This window comes from Palaemon carinicauda, chromosome 2 (assembly GCF_036898095.1).
Source record: "Palaemon carinicauda isolate YSFRI2023 chromosome 2, ASM3689809v2, whole genome shotgun sequence".
Taxonomy (NCBI): domain Eukaryota; kingdom Metazoa; phylum Arthropoda; class Malacostraca; order Decapoda; family Palaemonidae; genus Palaemon; species Palaemon carinicauda.
In genome coordinates, this window is record NC_090726.1 from 200,972,918 (window position 1) to 200,984,451 (window position 11,534).

Consider the following 11,534-nt stretch of genomic DNA (forward strand, 5'->3'; position numbering starts at 1 on the left):
CCTCCTCCTCCTCCTCCTCCTTCTTCTTCTTGGCAATAGCCACACTAGACCTATTCTTCTTCTTCTTCAAGGCAATAGCCACACTAGACCTATACTTTGTTTATGTTTACCCCCCAAATATTCCAGTATTTAATTCTTCTTCTTCTTTTTCAACGCAATAGCAACATAGATCTATACTTTGCTTATGTTTTCCGCAAATTATTCAAGTATTTAACTCTTCTTTTCCTTCTTCTTGGCAATAGCCACACTAGACCTATAGTTTGTTGATGTTTATCCCCCAAATATTCCAGTATTTAACTCCTCTTCTTTTCCATGGTAATAGCAACATAGACCTATAATTTGTTTATGTTTATTCCCCAAATATTCCAGTATTCAACTCCCTTTCTTCTCTTTTTCATGGCAATAGTAACAGACCTATAATTTGTTTATGTTTTCCCCAAAAATATTCCAATATTTAACTCTTCTCCTCCTTTTTATTCTTCAGGTCAATAGCCACACTAGACCTATGTCTCTGTTTAAGTTCCCATCAAAATCTTCAACTATTTTTTCCATTACATCAATAACAACAGTTGTATACAAGCCATTAAATCAATCTACTACAAAGCGAAATAAATAAATCGTATGATCACATCCGAATAATACAACTCTGGTATCAGAATTCCTAAAAAAAGAAAAAAAAAATTTACTCATGAAAAGCAGATTTCACAAAGGGGGATTTATTTCATTTCACCAACGAGGCAGAACTTTCGTAATAACCCAATGAGACTAATTAATTCGGGAGTTTCAACGCGACTTTATTTAGACAAATAGCTTGATATAAACTCTTCCATTTAGTTTACAGGCGATAATTAATGTGGGTAAACACACAACATTGGAAATGGCCGGTGAACATTTTTTTTTTATTCAACATACATTTCGGAAAAGAACTTTTTGATCAACATCCATTAGAAATTCTCTTGATGTCTGTGGCTTTTGCGAGATAAATACAGATTATATATTGGTTTTATGAGATAATTATTGGTGAATACCTTCGAATGTCAATGTAATTTTTTTCATATTAATTTTGACGCCCCAATTCATAACCTTGAAGTAGTGATGAATCAGAAAAGGATTTATTTTCATTTTTTTTCTTATCTATGGCATCAAATAACGAATTTATTTCTATTCACATCAATTTAAATTTGAATTTAATTAATAAATTTATTTAAATAAAATGATAAATAAAAGCATTTTAAGACTTACTTTGAGGAGACCGGCAATTTGAAGCTATTTTCATTTTCTTGAAAGACAAAATGCTTAATATTTTGAGTGAATCTGCTCTTTGGCAAAGATGAGTTTTTGCTTTCTTGGGTAACTTTCGCCTTTGATGCAAGAGGACGCAGATACCACATTAACGTAAACGATATACGCAAAATGTTTCCAACATTCGTATTTGAGCGAATATTTTGGTATACATAAACAGCGAAAGATGCGGTTTCATTTACATGCAAAGTCTGCAATTTTAAGACAAACCGTAATTGTAATCGGAAATTCACCGTAAAAATATAGTGTTCTGAACCGTATTTCAGTAAAATACAGGCGACCGTAATTTTATCCTACTTTCTTTTTATCATTTACGGGTTCGGTGATTGTAATATCACTCCTTTACATCAATATATCCGTTTTTTAAAACAGTAAAAATCCTGGAATAAATGTTGTCAGGCATTTAATATTTTAATGCAAATTTTTAACAGTTTAAGTTCATTTACATGTGAAATCTGGTATGTGCAGACAGTACAGAAGTTAGCGTGATACAGCTAACATCCGTAACTAGTCATAATAATACAGATGATTTATAATTAACGATACTTATAAAAGTGAACGCTGTATACACTGTAGTTCTGTTGTTCTTGGAATAATCATATAACATTTCACTAGAATTGGTCTTTTCTTTAATGTTCTAAGGTTTCCAAAAATGGTTTAAATCTCCCTTCTATAAGAAATTCCTAAATTTCCCTTAAAAAGCATACGATCAAATCCCCCATTAATACGGAAGTTATAAATTAACCCAGAAAACGCATAATTACTTAAATACTCAATTCCTAAAGAACAAAAATATATAATTTGAAAAGGAAAATACACTGCTATTGTTCATGAAGAAATCTCTATTATCTTATTTTCTGTAAATAACCATTTCATTACATTAAGAAATTATTTAAAAAGATTTTCATAGTTTTTTCTTTACAAAAAATGTCACCATTACTTGCAACTTCTCCTCACTTACCCAACCTCACTCGCCCCTCTGTCTCCCTCCTCCCTATCATTACATTAAGAAGTTATTTAAAAAGATTTTTGAACAGTAATTTTGTTTTTTCCCAGTTTCAAGAATCTGTCACCGTTACTTGCAACTTCTCACTTACCCAACCTCACTCACCCCTCTATCTCGCTCTTCCCTATCATTACATTAAGAAGTTATTTAAAAAGATTTTTGAACAGTATTTTTGTTTTTTCCCAGTTTCAAGAATCTGTCACCGTTACTTGCAACTTCTCACTTACCCAACCTCACTCACCCCTCTATCTCGCTCCTCCCTATCATTACATTAAGAAGTTATTTAAAAAGATTTTTGAACAGTATTTTTGTTTTTTCCCAGTTTCAAGAATCTGTCACCGTTACTTGCAACTTCTCACTTACCCAACCTCACTCACCCCTCTATCTCGCTCTTCCCTATCATTACATTAAGAAGTTATTTAAAAAGATTTTTGAACAGTATTTTTGTTTTTTCCCAGTTTCAAGAATCTGTCACCGTTACTTGCAACTTCTCACTTACCCAACCTCACTCACCCCTCTATCTCGCTCCTCCCTATCATTACATTAAGAAGTTATTTAAAAAGATTTTTGAACAGTAATTTTGTTTTTTTTTCCCAGTTTCAAGAATCTGTCACCGTTACTTGCAACTTCTCCTCACTTACCCAATCTCACTCGCCCCTCTGTCTCCATCCTCCCTATCAACCCGCCTACCCCAAGACGTATAATCTTTCTGGCAACGCGAGCAAGTTACACAATTAAATGTTGTTATCTAGGTAAAAAAAAGAACCATTTCTCCTCTCTTTTTCTCTATTTACCAATAAAAATAAATAATTTAAAGCGAGTCTTATTTAATCTTCCCTTAAATGAATTAAATTGATTACATAGATGGGTAGCTTAATACAATTTCTGAGTGGGGATACCTAGGCCGGGAGCACACTAGCGACTCTGTGGCGCCACAAAGCCACAGCATCGTGTGGCGGGGATGTGGTCTCTCATAGGTTTCCATTGTTTTCAAGTTTTGCCGCGCAAACTAGCGACTGTGGCTAGCGACTGTGGCAAGCGACTGTGGCTCTCTGTCACTCATCCCCGCCACAGGCGTGGGCGTGGCTTTGAAAACAATGGAAACCTATGGGAGACCACATCCCCGCAGACACAATGCTGTGGCTTTGTGGCGCCACAGAGTTGCTAGTGTGCTCCCGGCCTAAAGGTTTAAAGGCCCTCATGAATGGCAAAGGCATGGGACTATGACATTGCCCTATCAAGCAGAAACAATGCCAGAGACTGACCATGTATACATTATGATAATAGGGTGGGCGTATGGCCATGATCCATGAAGCTATACTAGTCAGGGCCATCCATACTAGGTTGGTTTGCTATAAGCGATCAGACTAAAATCTCCCACCAACAACAACCTTCACTGGCTAGGGTGGTGAGGAAAAAATGGCCAAAAACAAGACATGAATTGACATGTCTGAGGCCTTTGTCCTGCAGTGGACTAGAAACGGCTGCATTTGTTGTTTTTGTTATTATTGGAACAAATGTGGAGTCAAAATAAAGTGCACTAGAAAACAAGAATCTAGATTATTCAATGCTAAATCTTGTTTAATTTTGCTTGTGAAAGAAACTATGGCTCCAAAACTACCCGATTAATTGTAAATGCTACCAAACTGTCCATCAAACGCTACGGCACCAAGATTATTCAACCAATTAAAAAGGCTCCTAGACTATTCTATGACTTGTCACAGATACCAAACAATTCAATGGATATAAACAGGAACTGTAGAGGTGTGAAAAACATATAATAATATTCATTATATCAAATTTATTTTATAATTTGGAACTAGTTATAATATTAAGCAATAAACAATTGGTATAAAATGAGCGAGGCGTTGACCAGATGAAACCGATTGGAAGACCTAAAAGAATGAATTATTATTATTACTATTATTATTATTATTATTATTATTAACTACTCCTAAAGATAAAGGTAAACGTGTCAGGTTTCAGTTCCAGTATCATCAGAATAGATGATCACCAGAACGTCAGCCGGGCAAGCCCAACCCCCCCCAAATGTGGTGCCCAAGCACAGCAGTGGCCTCCCCAGTAAATAGGTTAAACTCATGATCCCGGGCTGGGATCGATCTGCCGCCATGCGAATGCTAAGTGAACACGTTATCACTATAGTATCTAAGATGCTAGTTGGTAACGCATGATGCTACAAGCCCAAGGGCTCCAACAGCGAAAGTAGCCCAGTGAGGAATTGAAATAAGGGAATAAAAATTGCTATATATAAGTACTGATTAAAAAATATATTTTCAGTTCATTTATATCAGTCAGATATAAATCATAAAACGAGACTTATGGCAACCTGTTCAACAGAAAAGATTTTGTAGTTTTAGTTTAGTAGAACCTCTCCCATTGAAGGAGTGGGTGTTATGACCCTAAAACCAATTACTCGCAAACTATTTATTATTGGCTGATATTAATCACAAAAAGATGTTTATGGAGAGGTCGAACTAATTACTTGTACCAACCGTGTGTCACACGATCGTACATAGTTCATTTTGTCTATATATTATGCTTGTATCTTCGCTCTTCCCTCGCACTAAAAAGAACCAGAATAAACATGTCTGCTTTACTCATCTGTAACAGTGTCTGTTTTTTTAACATGAAATTTCTTGTTGCTTTGAGCTTTTGTATATAAAGGAGTGTGTTCTATAATAAAGTTTTACGGGCTGCCCAGCGGCAAGAGCCCGTGTCTTACATAAGGTAAGGCAATCTACACACACACAAACACAATAGTAAACTTACTGAGTTGCTTTCATACCGTCTTTGAGTCACAACCTTCTCTCGGCCGGTCGCATACTTAAGCTTTTTTCTGACACCTTAAATCCAGACCAAAAGTCCTAGACCTCAAAGACCAATAAGAACTAAAACTTGTTACCAGAAACGTTGATCCAAAGTCCAATCGAGATTTGCCATAAGTCCGAGTTTTCTTTGAAGCCCAAGTCGTAAAAAGGAGACCAGCATTACATACCAAACTCGGCTGAGCCCCTCGTCAGGCTGGGAGGAACAAGGGGGAAAGACAGTTCCCTTTTATTTCTTTTTGAATGTCGGCTACTCCCAGAATTGGACGAAGTGCTATAGTACATAGATAGATAAATCATTATTATTACTAGCTAAGCTACAACCCTAGTTGCAAAAATAGGATACTATAAACCCAATGGCTACAATAGGGAAAATAGCCCAGTGAGGAGAGGAAATAAGGAAACATAGAATAGTGTACACAAGCGTACCCTCAAGCAAGAGAACTAACGCAAGATAGTGGAAGACCATGGGACTTAGGCCATGGCACTATCCTAGACTAGAGAACAAAGATTTGTTTTTGGAGTGTCCTTGTCCTGGAAGACAAAATTTTAACCAAAGGTTTACGACTAAATCCAGCAGAAAAATTAAAAGCCCAAATATTAACAAAAAAATACAAATCAACTATACGTTAAAACTAGAGAATGTCCTATAACAGAACTAAAGGCTACAGATAGATTTTAGAGTTAATACCACTTCGCTACTATGAAAAAAAAATCTGGATTCTGAGCTAAAACTGAGAAGTAACATAAGATTGTTAAATAATGGCCTTCGCTTTTCACAAAATCTTGATAATGAAAATTAAATCAATAATGTTAAAATATATAATAAAAGGGACTTCCACATTTTGAATATCCTTCGCTTTTCACAAAATCTTGATAATGAAAATTATATCAATAATGTTAAAAAATATAATAAAAGACCCTTCCATATTTTGAATATCTTTCGTCAAAACTAGTAACTAATAGTTCGAGACCCGGTCAAGCTCGATAGTTTTTTGTAGTGTCTGCAACCTCACCATCCTTATGAGCTAACGACAGGGATTTGGGGGAGCTTAAAAGTCTACCTATTGCCTGGGCCTCCCTGGTCCAAGCTTGATAGAGAGGGAGGGGGGGGGGGGCTTGGAATCGAATTATATGCTTTCGAATTCTAATTATTATCCACCTATTTATATTTCCATGTTTTCTTTTCTCACTGGGCTATTTAATCTCTTGGAGCCCGAGGGCTTAGAGCATCCTGCTTTTCCGACTAAGGTTGTAGTATAGCTAATAATAATAATAAGAAGAAGAAGAAGAAGAAGTAGAAGAAGAAGAAGAAGAAGTAGAAGAAGAAGAAGAAGAAGAAGAAGAAGAAGAACAACAACAACAACAACAACAAATGACGGACAAAACAAAAGCTCAAAATATCAGGTCACTTATCCTAGCAAGACAGTAAGTAATTATAAGTTAATATGATATCAGTAAATTGCATTGGCAAAACGCTTTGGCTGTGCAATGCTCATTTTATATATATGATATTTAAAAAATAAAATAAATAAAAATGGCAAATTGTAACCCCTCAAGTTCTTTTAATTATTGTTATAAAAAGAAAAATAATTTTATTGAAGAAAACGTAAATAGTCAAATGAGAACTTGCGTTAGTATTTACTGGTGTAAATATATCGCTCATTACATGATTACAATTCAGTTACAAACTGAATTTACAAATGGGTTCTTTTTCACTAATAATTCATTCTTACACAATAGGAGTCCGAGAAAGAAATTTCAACAATTATGAATTTTGCTTAACATTGATATAAAAAAATTGTTTAACTCTCTCTCTCTCTCTCTCTCTCTCTCTCTCTCTCTCTCTCTCTCTCTCTCTCTCTCTCTCTCTCTCTCTCTGCCTACTAAGGAACAACCGTCATTATACATTTAATGAGTTTCTCTCCATAAACTTTTACGGAATTGTGAAGTTTTTAATTTCAAATAAACATTTGAAAATAATGTTAATTGCGTTCTTTATTTCATCTTGATTTAAGATATGATGAAAAGCATTAGCAGTAGGTAGGCCAGGACACCAGCCGCCCATTGAGATACTGCCGCTAGAGTGTTATGGGGTCCTTTGACTGGCCAGAGGGTACTACATTGGATCCTTCTCTCTGGTTACGGTTAATTTTCCCTTTGCCTACACATACACTGAATAGTCTGGCCTATTCTTTACATATTTTCCTCTGTCCTCATACACCTGACAACACTGAGATTATAAAAAAATTCTTCATCACCCAAGGGGTTAACTACTGCACTGAGATTGTTCAGTGGCTACTTTCCTCTTGGTAAGGGTAAAAGAGAGACTTTATAGCTATGCAAGCAGCTCTTCTAGGAGAAGGACACTCCAAAATCAAACCATTGTTCTCTAGTCTTTGGTAGTGCCATAGCCTCAGTACCGTGATCTTCCACTGTCTTGTGTTAAAGTTCTCTTGCTTGAGGGTACAATCAGTCACACTATTCTATCTAATTTTCTTCCTCTTTTTTTGTTAAAGTATTTATAGTTTATATAGGAAATATTAATTCTATTGTTGTTACTGTTCTTAAAATATCTTATTTTTCCTTGTTTCCTTTCCTCACTACGCTATTTTCCCTGTTGGGGCCCCTGGGCTTATAGCATCCTGCTCTTCCAACTAGGGGTTGTAGCTTGACAATTAATAATAATATTAAAAATAATAATAATAACAATAATATTTCATTAATTATAACACTTAAAATCTAAGACAATAAAAATCCTCGCAAAATTTGCATTTCAACTGAATCACATTTAAAAGTTACACATGATTTTTTTCTTCAAAATCCAGTCTTATTAAAATACCCGAAACTCAATCAAATTTGAATTCAACCGACATCTGGGGCGAGTAACGGTTAAATTCGAATTATCCTGACGTCAATAGTTACTGTTGTGTGACCAATCAGTTTACGCCGCGTGTCACATCGTGATTGGTTGATTTGATATGCGTGATATTATTGGTTGATTTGAATAAACCGATTCATAAAAAATATTATTATTATTATTATTATTATTATCATTATTTTTGTTGTTGTTATTCTTATCATTATTATTTCTATTATTACTTGCTAAGCTACAACCCTAGTTGGAAAAGCAGAATGCTATAAGCCCAGGGGCTTCAACAAGGAAAATAGCCCAGGGAGGAAAGGAAAACAGGATAAATGAAATATTTTAAGAACAGTAACAACATTAAAATGAATATTTACTTTAGAAACTATGAACGCTTTAACAAAACAAGAGAAAGAGAAATTAGATGGAATAGTATGCTCGAGTGTACCCTCAAGCAAGAAAACTTTAATCCAAGACAGTGGAAGACCATGACATGTTTTATGAGAGAGGTGGAAATGAAAGAAATGGTAAGAATGAAGGAAAAGTAAAGGAAAATGGGTAAAGAAAAGCAAAAGAATAAGGAAGGAAATAATTAGTATGTTAAAATAGGAAAACTTAGATAAGAAAAAGCATTAAAAGATAGGGAAGGCTTGATAATTAATCTCTCCGTGGTAGCCTATTGGAAACATCCCTTCCTAACATCAGTTGGACTGGGGTTCGAGACCCGCTCAAGCTCGATAGTTTCTTGTTGTGTCTGCAACCCCACCATCCTTGTGAGCTAAGCAAGGGAGGTTTGGGGGCTCCTCTAGGCCTACTGCTGAGTCATCAGCAGCCATTTCCTGGCCCTCACTGGTCCTAGCTTGGGTAGAGAGGAGGCTTGGGCGCTGATCATATGTATATATGGTCAGTATCTAGGGCAATGTCACTGACCCTTGCCTCTGCCATTCACGAAAGGCCTTTAACACCCTTCAAATAATCAGATGTAGCTCAATCTTATATCTCTCCACGTACTTAATCATTCCATGCTGGGGCCCCTGGGCTTATAGCATCCTGCTTTTCCAACTAGGGTTGTAGCTTAGCAAATAATAATAATAATAATAATAATAATAATAATAATAATAATAATAATAAACATAAAAATAATAACAATAATAATAATAATAATAAACATAAACATAATAATAATAATAATAATAATAATAATAATAAGAAGAAGAAGAAGAAGAAGAAGAAGAAGAAGAAGAATAAACACAAATAAAATAATAATAATAATAATAATAATAATAATAATAATAAATAATAATAGATAATAATAATAAACAAAATAATAATAATAATAATAATAAACAAAATAAATACTAAAAATAATAAAATAATAATAATAACAATAAAAACAATAATAAATTATTAACTCATCAATTTCTTTCTTTTCTATGATTTTCTTTATCTTAAATCAAGACATCACAGGTAAGAGTCATAGCCTCGTGTCCTTGAAACGGCTGATAACAGAGTCGTCTCATTATCTGCTTTATGGCTTTACTACCATTGAATTCTGAGAATTATCTCTTGATAGGCAATGAAGGTAAACGGTTCTCTTATATTAATTGATGGTGGACGTTAATCATTTTTGTTTCCTAGTGGAGGATGACTTTTCGTTGGTTTTATTGTTATTGTTGTTATTATTATTATTATTATTATTATTATTATTATTATTATTATTATTATTATTATTATTATTATTATTATTATTATCATTAAAAAGTCTCTTATACAATTAACGCCACTGAGGCAGACAATATCTTTAATCAAATTTGCATGAAAGTGGGCCTCTTACCGAAATAACAACAACAACAACAACAACAACAACAACAACAACAACAACAATAATAATAATAATAATAATAATAATAATTTGTATTTTATTTTAAAGATGAAATAACCCGATTGATTTGTACGCTAGAAAGTAAAAACTCAAAAATGTTAATCATCTTCCAATGGATATGATGTAAATCAGATGTCTTTACAATGAACAGCTCTTTCTGTATTGACCTTCATTTTGATTAATTTTTCATCAAGCTGCCTTCCAGTTTAGCATTAAGTCTATCGAGTTGAATATGAAGGGCTGAAAAGAACCACGGACTTGTCGAGCGTGAGCCAAGAGATACCACTAAAATTATAAAAAAATTGCATATATTCTTGTGCATTCAAAACACAATCACTTAGGAAAAAATGTAAAATGAGAAAAAATAGTTGGATTCTTTAAAGATTTCCAGCTGTTTAAAAGTTTAAAAGGTGGCTCGTGAATGGAAGAGGCAAGGGACAGTGACTATGCCTTCGAAACTGACCCTATATACAAAAGATCTGCGACCAGCTTCCTCTACATCAAGCTAACACAAGGGAGGGCCAGATAATGGCTGCTGAAGACACAAGATCAGCGCGCCAGCTTCCTCTACATCAAGTTAGGACCAGGGAGGGCCAGGCAATGGCTGCTGAAAACACAAGATCGGCGTCTAAGGACCCTCTCCATTAAGCTAGGACCAGATAAAGCCAGGCAATGGCTACTGATGACTCAGCAGGTAGACCTTTATGCTTCCCACCAAAACCCCCATTCCTAGCTCACAAGGCTGGCGAGGTTGCAAACTATCGAGCACAAGCGGATCTTGCACACCAGTCCAGCAGATCGCCAAGCAGGGACGTTTCCAATAGAGTACTACAACCCTTCAGCTTATTTCTGAAGACTTTCCGCTAAACGAAGAATATTCAAAAGGAAGAGGTCACACCTTATACATTCTACAAATTGTTTCTCTTGTCAGTGAAAAATTACAAATTCTGCTGTAATATTTTGTGGAAACATATGAAAATTTTTCAATGAAAGCCAGATTTTTTTACTATATAGTCTGGTAAGTAGACACACGGATGCATGGTTGACGAAGTGTTTAAAAGTTTGAATAATTAAAATTTTCTTTTAAAAGAAAGTAATACAAATGTAAAACTTAATTCAGTATAAATAAAAATCAAGCAAATTTAAATACAATGGAAATCTACGAATATAAAGATTAACATAAGATGATAAATAGAATAAACGAAAAAAAAAATAGAATTTTGCATATTTCAGAAAATATGAATAATAAAATAATGTGTATATCGAAGAACAAGTAATAAATGAGTCATAAGCATCATCATCTCCTCTTACGCCATTTGACGCAAAGGGCCTCGATTACATTTCGCCAGTCGTCTCTATCTTCAATATTTCTCAGCCATGTAGGCCTGGATCTTCCAACTCTTCTATCGCCTTGTGGAGCCCAGTTAAACGTTTGGTGAACTGATCTGCGAAGAGCATGCCCAAACCATCTCCATCTGCCCTAAACATGATCTCATCCACATATGACACTCTATTAATCTCTCTTATAGTTTCATTTCTAATCATGTCCTGCCATTTAACTCCAAATATTCTTCTTAGGGGTTTGTTCTCAAATCTACTAAATCTATTGGAGATTGTTTCATTGTCATACCA